The 17,806-nt window shown below is 42.6% G+C and overlaps 1 protein-coding gene across 2 annotated transcripts in view; it reads left to right on the top strand.

Annotated features, from left to right (window-relative positions):
- The window catches only part of SORCS2 (sortilin related VPS10 domain containing receptor 2), a 1,538,136-nt gene that overhangs the window by 1,003,517 nt on the left and 516,813 nt on the right, over positions 1 to 17,806 (top strand). The gene's annotated exons all lie outside the window — the stretch shown is intronic.

The following is a 17,806-nucleotide window of genomic DNA, read 5'->3' as shown; positions in this document are numbered from 1 at the left end:
CAGCATATATGCATGCTAACAGTGACCTTTCTTCCTTTGACACTAAGACAGATCTCAGTATGTAGGAGAAGAACAATACAGTTTAATGTACATATGTAGATATATTTATGCTCAACTACATACAATAATGGTTTGGGTTCCAAGCCCTACATAGTACTGAGACATTGTTGTTAACACTAGTGACTAAGGTTAGGATTTTATTGGCAACTCGGATGTAGGTTATTCTGCTTCAATTTCACAACCCATTCATTAATTTTATCAGATTGGAATCATTTAATCATGGGTCAGGAAAAAAAATCCAAATCTTCTTTTTCAAAGTTCTATACAAAGATAATCACTGAAGAGCTCCCCCATCCCCAATGGCTTCCAGAACTTCTTTGCTATATCATTGATACCCACATGTACCAAGACAGCCAGCTCCTCCCCAGAACTGTCTAAAATCTTATCTAAGTGATGCATGAAGTCCATCTAAATTCTTAAATTTAGCTTTTAAGAGAAGTTATGACAATCAAATCATTAGCAACAATATATGAAGGTAGTTTGATAGTTTGAGCTACTACTGAAAAAGGTGTGCGCAAATCTAAATAAATAAATATTGTTTTGCTGGTGAGGATGTGGGTGCTGTGATTCTCGGTTGATTACAGTCTAGTTCAATGAGTTGCACCACTGATTCAAACTATTTTTTATTAGATCTGGCATTTTCTGTATGTGGGTTTTGATATTGGTTGACACTAGATAGTTTGAACCACGTCTGGATTTGAGAGTTCAGCTCTAACCATGATGTGATGATAGGTGTAGACCCCAGAGCTGCCAAGGGGGCCTAATTTTTGAGAGGGAGATTTTAATACACACCCCAGCCCCACCCCACTCTGCCTTTGCCCCACCCACTGTACCTCATGGCTCCAACCCCTAACACACTTCCATCCCACGGCTGTTCTAGAAAATACCTTATTTACACTGGTGATAGCAGAGATGGGTAAGAGAAAGTGTTTTAGTGCACTCTATTACAAACTGGCTTCTATTCCCCCAGAGGTGTAACCATGACTAGGCCTTGCTCTCCCCCTCCCCCCCACCCACACTGTGGGTGTAAGCCCTTCCAAAATTGTGCCACCAGTTGATTTGCTGGCAGAAATGTCCAAGTCCTGCCAGCCAAAGGGGTCCACTGTGTGTGCCTCCTATTGTACTGCTTGAGCAGTGTGGAAGTCTGCATCATGCTTCAGCTGCCATTGCCCACACTCCCACTCATACACAGTTTAGGCATTCAAAAATGGGAAATAAGATGACACCTTTTTTATTGGAGTAGCCTAATACATTTTTCTGTTAGCTTTCAGAGACCAAAACCTCCTGCTTCAGGTCAGGTCAGGACAGTATACTGCTGTTATGGTATCCTCTCCTTATCTAAGGAAGGAAGAGTCGGTCTGTGAAAGCTAGTCAAAAATGTACTAAAATTAGTCCAATATAAAGGTATCACTTTATTTTCCATTGTGTGTTTTATTTGTATCCTCTCCTGACATGAGGAAGGAAGAGTTGGTCTCTGAAAGCTAGTCACAAATTTATTAAACTTAGTCCAACATAAAGGTATCACTTTATTTTTCATTTTATGTTTTATTTGTATTTATTAACATGTATTAACTCAGCTGCCACATTATGATATGATAGAAGTGTATAAAATAATGAGTGGAATGGATCGGGTGGATGTGAAGCGACTGTTCACGCTATCCAAAAATACTAGGACTAGAGGGCATGAGTTGAAGCTACAGTGTGGTAAATTTAAAACGAATCGGAGAAAATTTTTCTTCACCCAACGTGTAATTAGACTCTGGAATTCGTTGCCGGAGAACGTGGTACGGGCGGTTAGCTTGACGGAGTTTAAAAAGGGGTTAGATAGATTCCTAAAGGACAAGTCCATAGACCGCTATTAAATGGACTTGGAAAAATTCCGCATTTTTAGGTATAACTTGTGGGGAGCGTGCCAGGTGCCCTTGACCTGGATTGGCCACTGTCGGTGACAGGATGCTGGACTAGATGGACCTTTGGTCTTTCCCAGTATGGCACTACTTATGTACTTATGTACTTATGTTTATGCCTTTGTTGTCTGAACATTTACTTTTTCTAATTGTGTTGGTTCCAGCCTCTGGTTTCTGAATTCCTTTGTCTTCTCTTAGCTCTCTTGTCAGTATTTCCTGTCAATTTGTCATCTTTCTCTCTCCTCCTTTTTCTTTCAATTTTCTTCAATTTATTTTCTGCCTCTCTGTCCTGATTTAATTCATTTTTACTACCCAGTTTTTAATTTCTCACTTCTTACTTTGTCAACCTATAGCTGTTCATCTTTCCCTCACCGTGGTTCTTCCCTATACCCCTTCCTCTTATTCTTCAATCTTTCACTAACTCTGTTGTCTCCCATCTTTCTGTCCACATCCTTTCAGCATCGTCCCTCTTTCTCTCCCTCCTTCCAGTGTCACCCCTTCCTCTTCCCATCCTTCCAGCCAGCATCTCCCCTCTATCTCTACATCCTTCTACCCAGCATCTTCTCTGTCTACCCCTTTTTTTCATGCAGCATATCCTCTCTTTCTGTCCCCATCTTTCCACTCATCTTCTATCTCTACCTCCTTCCACCCAGCATCCCTTCTCTTCTAGCCATCATTTCTCCCCACCACTTCCATTCAGCATCTCCCACCTCTCTCTCTCTCTCCACCCTTTCTTCTACAGTATCTTCTGTTTCCTGCAGCTACTGCTGCTTCTCCCAACAGGTAGCAGCAGCAGCAGCACAACAAGAAGAAGAAGAAGCAGGTATGGGGCTGTAGTCTTCACATATGCACTGTTGGCTCTGCCAGTCCCCTGACCCCTCTGACATCAACTTCCTGTTCTGGGGCAGGGCACTAGCAGAGCTGGCAGTGTGCACCTGAAGACTGCGGCCCTGTGTCTGCTTCTTGTTATTTTGCCACAGCTGCTGCTCATCAGGAGACAAAGCGGTGGTGCTGCAATGATGGTAATGGCTCAGCGGGAGAATTTCTCTCTTTGGCAGGAGTGCAGGAGATAACCCACCAAAGTTGAGTCTCCTACTGAATGTGGGAGACTTGGCAGGCCTGAGACCCCTGCATGAACATTTATCCTGGGAACCTTTGTGTCTCTTTTGAAAAGTAGAGTTTTGTGGCCTTTAATGCTGGGAAGCCGGGATTCTACTCCTAGAGTATACAGTGACAACTAGGGGCACTCTGGCATCCATTCCGAAGTTCATGGGAACAGAAATTTCACCCATCCCCGCCCATCTCCAATGGAATCTAACCTATACCCATATCACCCCTCTCCTCAGGTCACTTCACTGGCTTCCAATCAGATACCGCATTCAGTTCAAGCTTCTCCTTCTTACCTACAAATGCACTCAGTCTGCTGCCCCTCACTACCTCTCTACCCTTATCTCCCCTTACGTTCCAGCCCGAAACCTCCGTTCACAGGACAAATCCCTCCTCTCGGTACCCTTCTCCACCACCACCAACTCCAGGCTCCGCTCATTCTGCCTCGCCTCACCCTATGCCTGGAACAACCTTCCTGAGCCCTTATGCCAAGCCCCCCCCCCCCCCCCCGCCCATCTTCCAGTCTTTGCTCAAAGCCCACCTCTTCAATGCTGCCTTCGGCACCTAACTCTCACCTCTCAGGAAATCCAGACTGCCCCAATTTGACTACCCCTATCGGACTGACTGTTCACTTGTCCTTTAGATTGTAAGCTCTTTGAGCAGGGATTGTCCTTTATGTTAAATTGTACAGCGCTGCTATGTTAAATTGTACAGCGCTGCGTAACCCTAGTAGCGCTTTAGAAATGTTAAATAGTAGTAGTAGTATCCACCTATACCCGCTAAGATCCATTCCATCCCCACAACTAATCTCTTCCATCCCTATCCATACCCACAGGAGTCGACATTATTATGTACTTGCTCAGAGCCCTCTGTTTCCTCCTAACCCCAACAGCCTATCGTGGTTTTTTGGATGGTATTTACTTTTCAGCCAATGAGTGTTCCAAGCCTCAGTCTGGTGTTCCAGCTGCCTCGCTCCATACATTCCATGCCTCATTCTGGTGCTTCAGTTGCCTATCTCAGTGCATTGCAAGCCTCATTCTGGAGTCACCAGAAATTTTGACTGCACTCCCTCAGGAATTCCACAGCTGCTTCTTCCCTCCCTGTGGGAATCCTAAGGCAACTTCTTCCATATCCGCAGGAATCCCAAAGGTTCCACAGGATTCCCGCAATCCCCATTCCTGTTTAGCTCTCTAGTTTACTCCTCTACCTGGACAATGATCCCCCACTCAGGAACCAGTAGCATCCAGGGACACACTGTCCAAAAGAGAGATCACTGTCTGCACTTCATCCTGCCCTCTCTAGTGGCAGGACCTCACTCTTTTCATCCTAGGCTGCTATCCTGCTAGAAGCTTCCATGGCATTTGAAAAGACCTTGCTCTTAAATTCAAGTTTACTGTCACTTCTTTTTTTCACTTTATTTCAGAAGTTAAAAAGTATCCCCCTTCTCCCCCCTCCCACCCGATATTCAAAAGCATTTAACCGTCCAGGATCGGCACCTGGCTGGTTAAATGCCTCATAACCTGCTATCCAGCAATATTCAATGGGGGATAGCTGGCTATCTCCTATTGAATATCACCAGATATTGGCTAGTGCATAGCCGATTATATTAGGCAATATAACCAGCTATCTGCTAATTTTCAGCCCCACTTCAGCTGCTCAGCAGCTATATTTGGCCGCATGAATACATAGGATATCTTTGGTCATTTCAAACATAACTGGCAAAGTCTGAATATCGACTTAGCCAGTTATTTTCAAACCGGCCAAAAATTAAATGGATATTCAGTGCCCCTCACCGAAAATGGCTCAGCACTGAATATCCGGGTTTAGCAGTGACGATGGGAATTAGCCGGGCTAAACCCTGTGGTGTAAATATCAGCCCCATCCTCTTATTAGAACTGTATATTTCTTAGTCTGAACAATAAAGTACATCCACAGTAAACAGCACTAAACATTTCTTTAGATAATTGCTTCAGCATGAGTGTGCTAACCAAGCTCCTCTCCCCAATAATCTTCCCTCTGGGTTTCAACTTCATACAGGGTTAAACTCTTCCAGAACCTTGTTTCAGAATCACAACCTCTTTCCCTGCTCAGGCAGTTCTTTGGCCCAGGTTTTCTCTGTGATTTACTTGTCCTTCTTAGGGCTAAACCCTAATCTATAAGGACTCATTGTAATCTCTTGCTGGCTTTTCCCTTTCCTAAGAACAGACTTTCTGAAGGTGATTTACTTTTCCCTTGCCAGCTTTCTCTACTGGCAACTTCTCCACAACACTCTAGGGATTACCTTTCCTCTAAGCCCTCCTCCATCTCTGTGCAAACAGAACACTTTTAAAGATACAGGGGTCAATGAAGAAACCCTTGCGATAGAGCTGTGGCTCTACTATAGAATTAGAGCTGCCATACTGCCACTGTATGCTATAAGCAATTAGCGTGTATTATTGCTGTGTTAAAATCACAGTAATAATTTGCAGCTCTTTGAAACATGTCACCATTCCTGTCCGTGCCTGAGTGGTGATTGGCTCAGGCATTGACAGGAAGGGTGCCATTTAAATACAAAATTGTACTAAAAGTTGGCATCTGTGTGAGCCCCCTCCCTCGACCTAACCCCCAACCCACTTCAAAACATTTTCCCTGGTAGTTTAATGGCCCCTTCCCTCAGTCCCCAACCTGTTTCCCCTTTCCATACTTTAAAACATGTTCCCTGGTAGACTACTTGCCCGCTCGCCCAACCTCCCTCCATCCTTCCTTCCTTCTCCTGTCCTCCCCAACCCAACCTCCTTTTTCCAACTAAATAAAATTAAATCAGCATTTAGTGGAACCCTCCCACCCCAACCCCTCCCCCAAGCCCACCTGAGTCCACCTGACATACCTTCAATTGGGAAGCAGGATTAATGTCCATGCACTCCTGCCTCCAGTGCTGCCATCTTGAAAAATGGTGTTGCTGTTCCCTGCACAGTGCATTCTGGGATCTACTGGATAAGGCCAGGCAGGGATCCTAGATTGTGTTGGCAAAATGTATCTCTACTTATACATTTGAAGTTACCTCTTTTTATCAAGTAAATATAAATGAACAGAATGAAAGCTCTTTTGAGCAGGGACTCTCTCTTCATGTTTAAGTGTACAGCGCTGCATACATCTAGTAGCGCTACAGAAATGATAAGTAGTAGTAGAATGAAAATGGGTATTCTGAACCATTTTTTGGAAGCTGATAATTTGTTAAGAAAAAATTATTGGCTAGCTTGAAGAAAGATGGCACTTCTTTCCTAGCCCATTGCATTTCCTCCACACAAAGGGTGTGGTTGACCAAGGGGTTTCTTCAGTGTCAGTGGAAAAATTATGAAACTGAACAGCTTTTTTCTCTCTTATGAAATAAATGAACCTACCCTGACCTAAGTCCACTCGGATGGCACAGTTACGTGCAATTGTGAATGATGAACAGCATATAGGGGACCCTGTTTACTAAGGTGCACTAGTGTTTTTAGCATGTGCTAAAAATTAGCACATGCTAACCATGTAGATGCCCATAGGAATATTATGAGCATCTACACGGTTAGCACACCCTAATGCTTAGCGCATGCTAAAAACGCTAGGATGCCTCTAGCGCAGCTTAGTAAAGAGGGCCCACAGTTTAGTAACCACAAAACCAGGTATTTCTGCTGAGATTTATAGTTGAAAGCCCATTAAACTCAAGAAAACATCATATAGAAAAGAAAAACTGGGAATACACCCACACATTTAGGAAAACACTGCTCTTTTCAGCACAATTCAAGCACATGGTCTCACTAAATGGAAATTAATTAGCTGTCTTGAATAGAACATGTCATAATACTGAAATTACTATAGATGTAACTAAGGTGGAAAGAGAGTTGACATATGTTGAAGAATATGTGCTAATTGAATTCAACCAGTATGGCAACAGATAGTTCAGGATATTTAAATGCAAGGCATCTCCAGCTGGCTTTTTAATTTTGCATGCTTGTTTCAGTTTGTGACTTTTTCTAGGCCAAACTGTGAATTGTCAAGAATAAATAAATAAAAAGGTCATGGATTCCTTGGCTTTTCCTTCCAGAGAACTGAGAAGGCACACAAGCTATTTCTGAGTCTTACTCTCTCTTTGTTTGTCAGGTATGTTTTATTTCACATAGATGATTCATATGCTAATCATTTTTAATGGCCAAGTGCTAATGGCAAGATTACTACTACTAATCATTTCTATAGTGCTACTAGATGTACACAGCGCTGTACACATTATATACAGGTGCTTTCTCTGTCCCTAGAAGGCTCACAATCTAAGTTTTTTTGTACCTGTGGCAATGGAGGGTTAGATGACTTGCCCAAGGTCACAAGGAGCTGTAGTGGGAATCAAATCCAGGTTACCAGGATCAAAACCCACTGCACTAACCATTGGGCTACTCCTCCAACGTTCAAGGGGGTATGTCAGAGGCATAGCGAAGGCGGAACTTCAGTGTGCCTAACACTTGGACGTCTTTGACCCATAATCGAAAAAAAACAAGGATGTCCCTGACGAACACTTGGACGTTTTCACCCATATGTGTTTTTATTACGACTAAGGCATAAAAAGGTGGCCAAAATGACCAGATGACCACTGGAGAGAATCGGAGATGACCTCCCATTACTCCCCCAGTGGTCACTAACCCCCTCCCACCCTCAAAAAACATCTTTAAAATATGTCGTGCCAGCCTCAGATGTCATACTCAGGTCCATGACAGCGCATGCAGGTCCCGGGAGCAGTTTTAGTGGATACTGCAGTGCACTTCAGACAGGCGGACCCGGGCCTATACCCCCCCTACCTGTTACATTTGTGGAGGAAACAGCGAGCTCTCCAAAACCCACCACAAACCCACTATACCAATATATAGGTGCCCCCTTCACCCTTAAGGGCTATGGTAGTGGTGTACAGTTGTGAGTAGTGGGTTTTGGGGGGGTTGGGGGGCTCAGCACACAAGGTAAGGGAGCTATGTTCCTGGGAGCAATTTATGAAGTCCACTGCAGTGCCCCCCCAGGGTGCCTGGTTGGTGTCCTGGCATGTCAGGGGGACCAGTGCACTACAAATGCTGGCTCCTCCCACACCCAAATGGCTTGCATTTGGCTGTTTATGACATGGACATCTTTGGTTTCGAAAATCGCCAAAAGTCAGAAACGTCCATGTCTAGGGATGCCCAAATCTAGGGACGTCCAAATTTAAGGATTTGGACGTCTCTGACGGTATTTTCGAAATGAAAGAAGGACGTCCATCTTGTTTTGAAAATACGGGTTTCCTCGCCCCTGGAGTTTGCCGTTTTGCAAGGATGTCCAAATCACAACTTGGATATTTCTTTTGAAAATGTCCCTCTATATAAACAATAGGTGCGAAAGGCAGAACGGAAGTGGAAAACAGGAAAAACTGACAAATAAATGTAAGCAATGTCAACGGTACTTCTTAAAACAGATTAGAATTGCAAAAATTTCATAAATTCACCTAAATAACTTTTCGCTATAATAAAACAAATAACAACAAAACCGCAGATCTGTGAAATTACATCTTGTATAGATGCAGAAATCTTACCAAGTTTCTTTACATCAAAGATAGATAAGTTACGAGCACAGTTTCTAAACACTACCAACATATTGAATGAAAAACCCTTTTCAAGTTGTTCGGGATCATGGCAGTCATTTGAGTTTCCTTCATTCACGTCATTTCAAAAGATAGTGCCTAGTCTTTGTGTTACATACTGTTCTCTTGATCCTATTCCTTCAGATTGGCTCAAAATCTCATCTTTGGGTTTACAAACTTATCTATATGAAATGATAGTAAAGAGTCTTATGGAAGGTGTAGTACCAATATCTCTTAAAACAGCCTTGGTAAAGCCCATTTTAAAAAAGCCGTTACTTGATTCTTTTTCTCCAAGTAATTATCGACCTGTTTCAAATTTTCCTTTTTTGTCAAAAATAATGGAAACTATTGTATGTCTGCAGCTTCAATCATACTCTGAACCTATAAATGCATTACATCCAAGGCAGTCAGGTTTTAGAAAAGGATATAGTACAGAGACAGTAGTGACCGCACTCCTGAGTGAATTACATTCTAGACTTGAACAGGGCAGGATTGCATTACTTATCTCACTTAACCTATCTGTGGCATTTGATTTGATTGATCACACTTTATTATTAGAACATTTGCAATCACTGGGAATTTCTGGTACTGTCTATAACTGGTTCTCCTCTTTTTTGAAAAGTGATTCATACAAAGTAGTACAAAATTCATCTATTTCGAAAGTTCATAGTATTTCCTTTGGTGTTCCACAAGGCTCAGTTCTGTCACCGTTATTGTTCAATTTATTTGTCAGTCAATTGGCATTGCTTATTCAAACATTGGGTATTAGTTCATATTCTTATGCTTATGATTTCTTGTTGATTCACTATGTAGATCCTTTAAACTTAGATTTAAAGCCTATACAAGAATGTCTCAGCAAGGTTGCCAGCTGGCTTTTTGAGCATAAACTACTACTAAATCCTGAAAAGACAATAGCTTGTTGGATAACAGGTCATAGTTCAATACCAACTTTAATTCCTACTTTGTTTGACAGGCAAATTGTCCTGGTACAATCTGTCAAATACTTAGGTGAGATCATAGATTCAGCTCTATCGTTTAATGATCAGATATCAGAGGTAGTAAAAAAATAATTTTATTATCTAAGGCAATTACGTTCCATTAGAAATGCAATATATAATAACTCATTGCGTACCTTGGCCTATGCGTACATTATGACACGCCTTGATTATTGTAACATCTGTGATGCGGCCATTACAAAATTCAACTTGAAACGCTTACAAACTATTCAAAACACAGCTGCTCGTATAATTTGAAGAGCTTCAAGATATGATAAGGCTACACCTTTATTATGTCAACTACATTGGATTCCGATCCATTTGAGAATTTCTTTTAAGGTTCTCATCCTTACATATAAAGCTCTATATTTATCTACACCATCATATCTTTCAAATTTAACTATTCCATACACACCATCACGAACTTTATGTTCACTTACTGATTAATAGGTTGGTAATCCCACTGCCTTCAAGAGCGAGGTGGGAATCAACACGAGCTTCAGCATTCTTTTTTTTTATCACCATCATTGTGGAATTCTCTCCCAAAATATATTAGGGTAGAAGAATCATGTATGCTCTTTCATAAAGCTCTAAAAACCTATTTCTTTCAAAAAGCTTTCAACATCTAGTGCTGTTTATAAAGAGAAATCCAGTGTCATTTATTATTTTAGTTACATTTGTACCCTGTGCTTTCCCACTCGTAGCAGGTTCAATGCAGCTTACATATTATATACAGGTACTTATTTGTACCTGGGGCAATAGAGGGTTAAGTGACTTGCCCAGAGTCACAGAGAGCTGCCTGTGCCTGCAGTGGGAACTGAACCCAGTTCCCCTGGACCAAAGTCCACCACACTAACCACTAGGCCACCCCTCCACTCCATATTAGAGAAAACCACTCAGGAAATGAAATATGGTTTATTTGAACAGGAGAAAAAGAAATAGGGAAAGTACTAAAAGTGTGCACAAATAAGAATAGAGCTATTTAGCTCAAGGATTAGGAAAAATAAGTTTAAAGAACCCACTTAGCTTAACAGACATTGTAGCAAAGCTGAATAATACATTCTCCCGAAATCTTAGCCTGTAAAATATGCAGAATAAAGAGAAAACCTCTAAAGTATCTATCCAACACAACTTAGAACTGAGACAGAGAACTTTGTGATGTGCATGAAGTAATAAACTTATCTGACAAGTGAACCTGTTGGTTGCTGTATTTGATGATAAGCTTTGACTCTGTGTCTTCTGAAAATCCGACCTTGAGTAGCTTCTGTTTAAAAAAAACAATTAAGAAAGTTTTGTACAGAAAAATAATTCATAGAACCAATGGAGTTTTCAGGAATAAAACTTTGAAATCCTATGTTTTTATGTGGTGTGCTTTTATAAATCAGTATCACTAAAACCTTGCGTTTAATTAATCAATTTGCGGAAAGATTGTTTTGCAGCTGGACGCTTCTTGCTTGAGTCCTCACCCTTAGCTAACTGTGACTAAAGAAAAAGTAGAGAATGAAGGGAGCTCTGGCACAGAGGTTTACCTTAATGATAAATGTGTGTGTGTGTGTGTGTAAACGGGGGGGGGGGGGGGGGGGGGGTTGTTATCAAGGTGTGGTAAATGTTGGGCTTTTACCATGCTTTGATTTATAACAATAATTACCAACCTGTGATATCACAGTACCACTAGTTACTGACTCATGTGGTATATATAGATAACGCTGCTTGTGAGCAACCTCCCAGACCCCACTTCTTAAAGGGGCCAAGCATAGCTACCTTAAGGTCCTGCCCCCCTCCAAGCATAACTCCCCCTCTTGAGGTCCCCCCAAAACAAACCTCACCAGCCTGAAGGGCCCTCCACCCAGAAATTTCCCTATCTACTAAAAGACCTCTCCAAGTTATGTTTCCCCTATCTACAAGCCCCCCCCCCCCCCCGGGCCTATATTCCAATAGCCTTGGTTTCTAATAGGGTTGGGCAGAAGCAATCCCCAGTCACTCCTACCCTTGCCAACTCTGGGTTCAGAATGTCATCAGTGACTCCTAGCAGTAGTCTTGCAATACTAGTGCTAAGGTCAGTGGATGAGGTGATAAATAGGGACAGCTGGATTTTGGTGAAAATAAGTATTTGGCCACCTCAGTACTTAAATAAACCAAGTTTCTAACTAAACCCAGATATGGTTATGGATCTCTTTAACTCAAGAATGTTTCAAAAATGTGATTTTCTTCTGGAAGCCTTTCCTATGGACTCCTCATTTTCTTCCTCCTTCTCCTGTTTGACATTTTTCTTCTTTTCTCTGATATTGTTCCTTTCTGCTCTTTCTGTTTCTGACTTCTGTGTCTACATTCATTAGAGTCAGTGCTAGTCAGATCTTAGGCTTTGCCCTTAAATGATTTATTCATGGAAGGAGGGTTCTCATCCAATATGCCTAAACAGGTTTGGGAGGAGCTTCTAGGTAGATGGACATGACGTTTTTCAGGCCATATCATTCTGCATGTCAGTCTTTTTTTCTCATAATCTAGGCCAAAGGCTAAACACTTCCAACATCTGGAGTTGGTGTAAATGTCTGCACCTATATTTTGCAAGTTCACACGTAAATTATAACATCACATAATCGTTGTGTGTAGTTGCACGCATCACCCACATGCTCATATACATTGGCAAAGTACGTGTGTATGTGGCCACATATGCTCAGGAATGACTTTGTTATGCTGCCAAAAAACAGAAGATGGAGAATCTTCAATCCTCACGCAGTGACGTAGCCAGACCTGACATTTTGGGTGGGCCTGGAGCTAATATGGGTGGGCACTATGTATATAGGTATGATGGATTTCTAAGTAGTCTGCCCAACAGCTGCCCTGCATCAATATAAACCACATATATACTTAATAGAAAAACAGATATTTGTAATACATTATCCCACATTTTCAAAGCACTTAGCCTTCCAAAGTTCCATAGATTTCTATGGAACTTTGGAAGGTTACTTGCTTTGAAAATGAGCCCCATTTATGATAATATGATATCTGTTTTAGTGGCTCTTTCCAGCAGGAAACAAATCTCTGCATGAACACAATACGTGCTAGAGTGTCCCTATAACCAGCCCCTCCTCCAAATGACACACTAATTACGATTTATAACAATGTACTACTCTACCTATGAAAAGCTGGCATGTTTGAACATATAAGTGAGATTAAATAAACATGCTACAACATTAAAGAACAACAACATGGAGCAGCAGCTCAAACGACTGTTTGCTTTGTTTGGAACCATGGCTGTGCCGGGTAGGGGAAAGAGACAAACCTATGAGGAATCAGCAGGAGGTATATCCCAAGTGATGAAACAAACAAAGCAGTCGTGGCAGGCAAGCTTCTGAAAGCTGCATGAAAACAAACAGTACTCTATTGTAACTAGCAGTGCAATTGCCCCTGGATATTTATCAAAGAAAAGAGAGGCATAGTGCCCCCTCGGGTGCACGGAGCCGAAGATAACCTGGCGCCGTGCACCGAGGGGACATGCGCGTTTGTGACAGCGGGGCGCCCTGGGAGGAGCAAGGTGGGCTTGATCCCGACGCAAGAAGGGCACCCCGCTGAGAGAGGGAGGAGAGGAAACGGGGTTTAAAAGCCCTGGGGAGGAGCCCGGACAGCCTCTTTCGCGTACGGGCTCCAGGTGCTCACCTGCACCCAGGTACGATCCAGCTCACCTGCATCCAGGTACCATCCAGACAGAGCGAATACGTCCCCAGACTGATCTGATTCGAGCGGCCGGCGTCGCCTATCATCGGGCAGGCAGGCAGGCTCCTGAGCAGGCAGGCTCCTGAGCGTTGCGAGCTCCGTGGCCCCTACGATCCCGTCGGAATTTCCCCATCTTCCCCTCCACAGGAGTACGCAAAAGAAAGGCAGAGCAACGAGCGAACGTAAGTAAAAAAGAAAAGCGAGTGAGAAAACGTGTCCTTTAGGCAGTAGAGGGGCGGCCATATTGGTTAGTGCATGCATGGAACTGGGGGCGGCCATATTGGTTAGTGCATGCATGGCTCTGGGGGCGGCCATATTGGTTAGTCAGGCGCCTTCCCATGGACGGCCATCTTGTATAGATCAATATGCATGGCTCAGGGGGCGGCCATATTGGTCAGTCAGACTCCTTCCCCTGTAGGCGGCCATCTTGGGTAGGGCAATCAATAGGATAGCTCTATCTTCCTGTTTAGGGTGGCCATCTTGTGGAGGGCAGTGTCCTATGAAGGGCTAAGCAATGTAGTAGGGCAGGCATAGGCCCTACTGTTAGAAAATGAGCCCCATTTATGATAATATGATATCTGTTTTAGTGGCTCTTTCCAGGAGGAAACAAATCTCTGCATGAACACAATACGTGCTAGAGTGTCCCTATAACCAGCCCCTCCTCCAAATGACACACTAATTACGATTTATAACAATGTACTACTCTACCTATGAAAAGCTGGCATGTTTGAACATATAAGTGAGATTAAATAAACATGCTACAACATTAAAGATGGACAACATGGAGCAGCAGCTCAAATGACTGTTTGCTTTGTTTGGGACCATGGCTGTGCGGGGTAGGGGAAAGAGACAAACCTATGAGGAATCAGCAGGAGGTATATCCCAAGTGATGAAACAAACAAAGCAGTCCTGGCAGGCAAGCTTCTGAAAGCTGCATGAAAACAAACAGTACTCTATTGTAACTAGCAGTGCAATTGCCCCGGGATATTTATCAAAGAATGTTTCTATACAGGTTGTAAAAGAGAGCTCCCTAATCAAATACTCAGGCATGCTTTTTCAAAACCCGAGGTTGACAACAGACCCAGCCTACACAAAATATAGCCCCAGGAACCTCTTCCCTTTTGAAAGCAGGGTGCACCCTTAACATATCTAACCTCTTTGAGCTGCAGCCCTGCATTCACTGTTGCTGGCTTCTGAGTCCCGGGCTGGTACTTCCGTGGCCTGAAGGCTGAAGGCTGAAGCAAGAACCTTGAACTACAATCTTGCTTCCCATTTTGGAGAGGGAGGAGGAAGGGAGCCTGCAGCAGCGTGTGCAGGGCTACAGCCCCACATGGTTTCTTGCTGTTTTTTGTTTTGCTGTGAGGGTCGGATTCGGAGTGAGATGTCCCCACCACAGGGCAGCTGGAGCTGACGCTGCCAGGAAGGGACCTGAGCCACCCCAGCCCAAATGTTGGGAGCCAGTTGTTAAAGTTTAACAACCGGCTCCCAAAATTCTTTAAAAAATAACAAACAGCTCTGGAGCCGGCTCCAGCACATCTCCTCCAGCCGAGCTGCAACACTGGCAGCAGAAATTTCCTTGTAATACTGGTCTGCATGCTGCAGGGAACGGGGGGGGGGGGGGGGGGGGGGGGGTAAGGCAAGGCAGGCAGAGAGCTGGCTCCTGTTTTTTTTTGCTGTGTGCCGACTGCATGTGTGGCTGTGAGCAGAGCCAATGAGGCTGCAGCCCTGGCAATTTCCTTAAGCCTAAGACAGAATTGATTGGAGGATCAGGCAGAACTGGGTGGGCCTCAGCCATGATTGGGTGGGCCTGGGCCCACCCAGGCCCACCCGTAGCTACGCCCCTGTTTCACGAACAAGTGCAACATCAACAACAAGGAGTGTTTCCTCACTCATTGTTGTTTGTTATGTTGCCTCCATAAGAGGTAATTTAAGAAACTTGTTGTCTGTAGGTACCGTAATTTTTTTTATTTATCTTTTAATTTATTACATTCATAATAACCATCATAAATGTAGGCAAAAAGAAAATTTCCATACAGAAATTTTTTCCCCTCATATATCATTTAACAGTAATTGACCTCAAACATGAGGATCCAAGAAAGAAAATAATTATTAGAAAAGAAAAAAAGAAAGATCACTTGAATGAAACTAAATCATTCTTACAGAGGGGGGAGGGTCAATCAGTAGTTACAGCCGGTACTGAGATAATTACAGGAAGCTGTTGAAGGGGCTTCTTCATTTGTTCTCTTAGCTCCAAAAATTCTTGTAGTTTCTTAGGTTCAAAAAACAGGAAATTATTTGAATCTAAAGAAATAAAACATTTGCAAGGGAATCGGACCAAAAAGGTCCCCCCAAGAGCCATCACTCTCGGTTTAAAAGCCAAGAGCGCACGGCGCCTGGCTTGTGTTTCCCTCGAAATGTCAGGAAATATTTTTATCTTAGACCCCAAGAAACTATCAGACATATAGCGAAAATACAACTTCAAGATATTATTCCTATCTAGGTCAAAAGCGAAAGTCACTATAAGAGAAGCTCTATCTGCTACCTCTGACTTCTTCAAAATATCAGTCAAATTCATATCCACATTCTCAGTCATAGAGGTTTTTTTTTTTTAATATAAATTGCTTTTGATACCACATCTGTAGGTAATTTCTTGAAGGTGAAGGTATAAGTAATGCTTAAGTCATACTCGCCTATTTAGGGAATATATACACAGGGTGTTACAGGCTAGGGTCAGAATGTTTAACTTGACCCTGTAAACAACGGTGCGCAAGAGTGAGTAGGTAGCCATGGAGTGCATGATTAAACTTTTTGCAGATGACAGAGTAACCTGATTGCAGCATTTTGGACTGATTATGACAGTAAGACCACAGAAGAGAATATTGCTAGTGTCTGCTAAGAACAAGTGCAAGTTGAAATTCATCCTTTTCCTGATAGGGACTTAATAGTCAAACTTTACAAAGAAAAAAAAAGACTTCTTTACCAGAGAGGAAATTTGCTAACTAAAATTAATCTGGTAATCTAGAGTGATTTCCAAATCAATCACTGACTCCTTAAAGAGGATAGAATTGCCTTGGAGCCTCACATTTAGAGTTAATAAAATTACTGATAAGGATGAGTCAGTGACATCAACTAACTGAATATCGTCATCATAAAAATATCCACTGTAGCAATGCTCTGGATTAAGTTAACTAAGGGGGCCAGAAAAATGTTGGAGAGCAAGTGTTAATATGAAGCCCTGTGGAATGGCACACATCAGAGAACAAGGTTTAGATAAAAGTTGCTTTCCACTCAACACAGAGGACTGATCAGACGGGAATAATGCCAACCATGCTAGGACAGTTTCATCAATATCTGTGCCCCAAAACCATGATAATAAAAGATGACAATCATTAGAAGTATGTCTTTGCGTCTATCAAGATTCAAGTAAACATCATTTAAACAGAGCTGCCTGTAGGGACTATCTGCTATAGGATAAGAACATAAGCATTGCCATACTTGGACAGACCGAAGGTCCATCAAGCCCAGTATGTTTCTAACAGTGGCCAATCCAGGTTACAAGTACCTGGCAAGATCCAAAACAGTACAATACATTTTATGATGTTTATCCTAGAAATTAGCAGTGGATTTTCCCCAAGGCCACCTTAATAATGGCATATGGACTTTTCTTTTTGGAAATTATCCAAACCTTTTTAAACCCTGCTAAGCTAACTACTTTTACCACATTTTCTGGCAATGAATTCCAGAGTTTAATTACACGTTGAGTGAAGAAATATTTTCTCCAGTTTGTTTTAAATTTACTGCTTTGTAGCTTCACTGTGTGCCCCCTAGTCCTAGTATTTTTAGAATGAGTAAAAAAGCGATTTACATCTACCCATTGCACTCCATTCATTATTTTATAGACCTGTATCATATCTCCCCTCAGCTGTCTTTTCTCTAACCTGAAAAGCTCTAGCTGCTTTAGCCTTTCCTCATAGGGAAGTCGCCCTATCCCCTGTACCATTTTCGTTGCCCTTCTCTGTTCCTTTTCTAATTCCAGTGTATCTTTTTTGAGGAGCGGTGACCAGAATTGCACACGGTATTCAAGGTGCAGTCGCACCAAGGAACGATACAAAGGCATTATAACGTCCTCATTTTTGTTTTCCATTCCTTTCCTAATAATACCTACCATTCTATTTGCTTTCTTAGCCACCGCCGCACACTGAGCAGAGGGTTTGAACATATCATCAGTGATGACACCTAGATCCTTTTCCTGGTCGGGGACTCCTAACGTGGAACCTAGCATCACATAGCTATAGTTCGGGTTCCTGTTTCCCACATCACTTTGCACTTGCTCAAGTTAAACATGTGCAACTTAGATGCCCAATCTCTCAATCTCATAAATTCTTCTTGTAATTTTTCACAATCCTCTTGCG

The sequence above is a fragment of the Microcaecilia unicolor genome, chromosome 2 (genome assembly GCF_901765095.1).
Source record: "Microcaecilia unicolor chromosome 2, aMicUni1.1, whole genome shotgun sequence".
Classification (NCBI taxonomy): Eukaryota; Metazoa; Chordata; class Amphibia; order Gymnophiona; family Siphonopidae; genus Microcaecilia; species Microcaecilia unicolor.
This window is presented reverse-complemented; position numbering and strand designations above follow the sequence as displayed.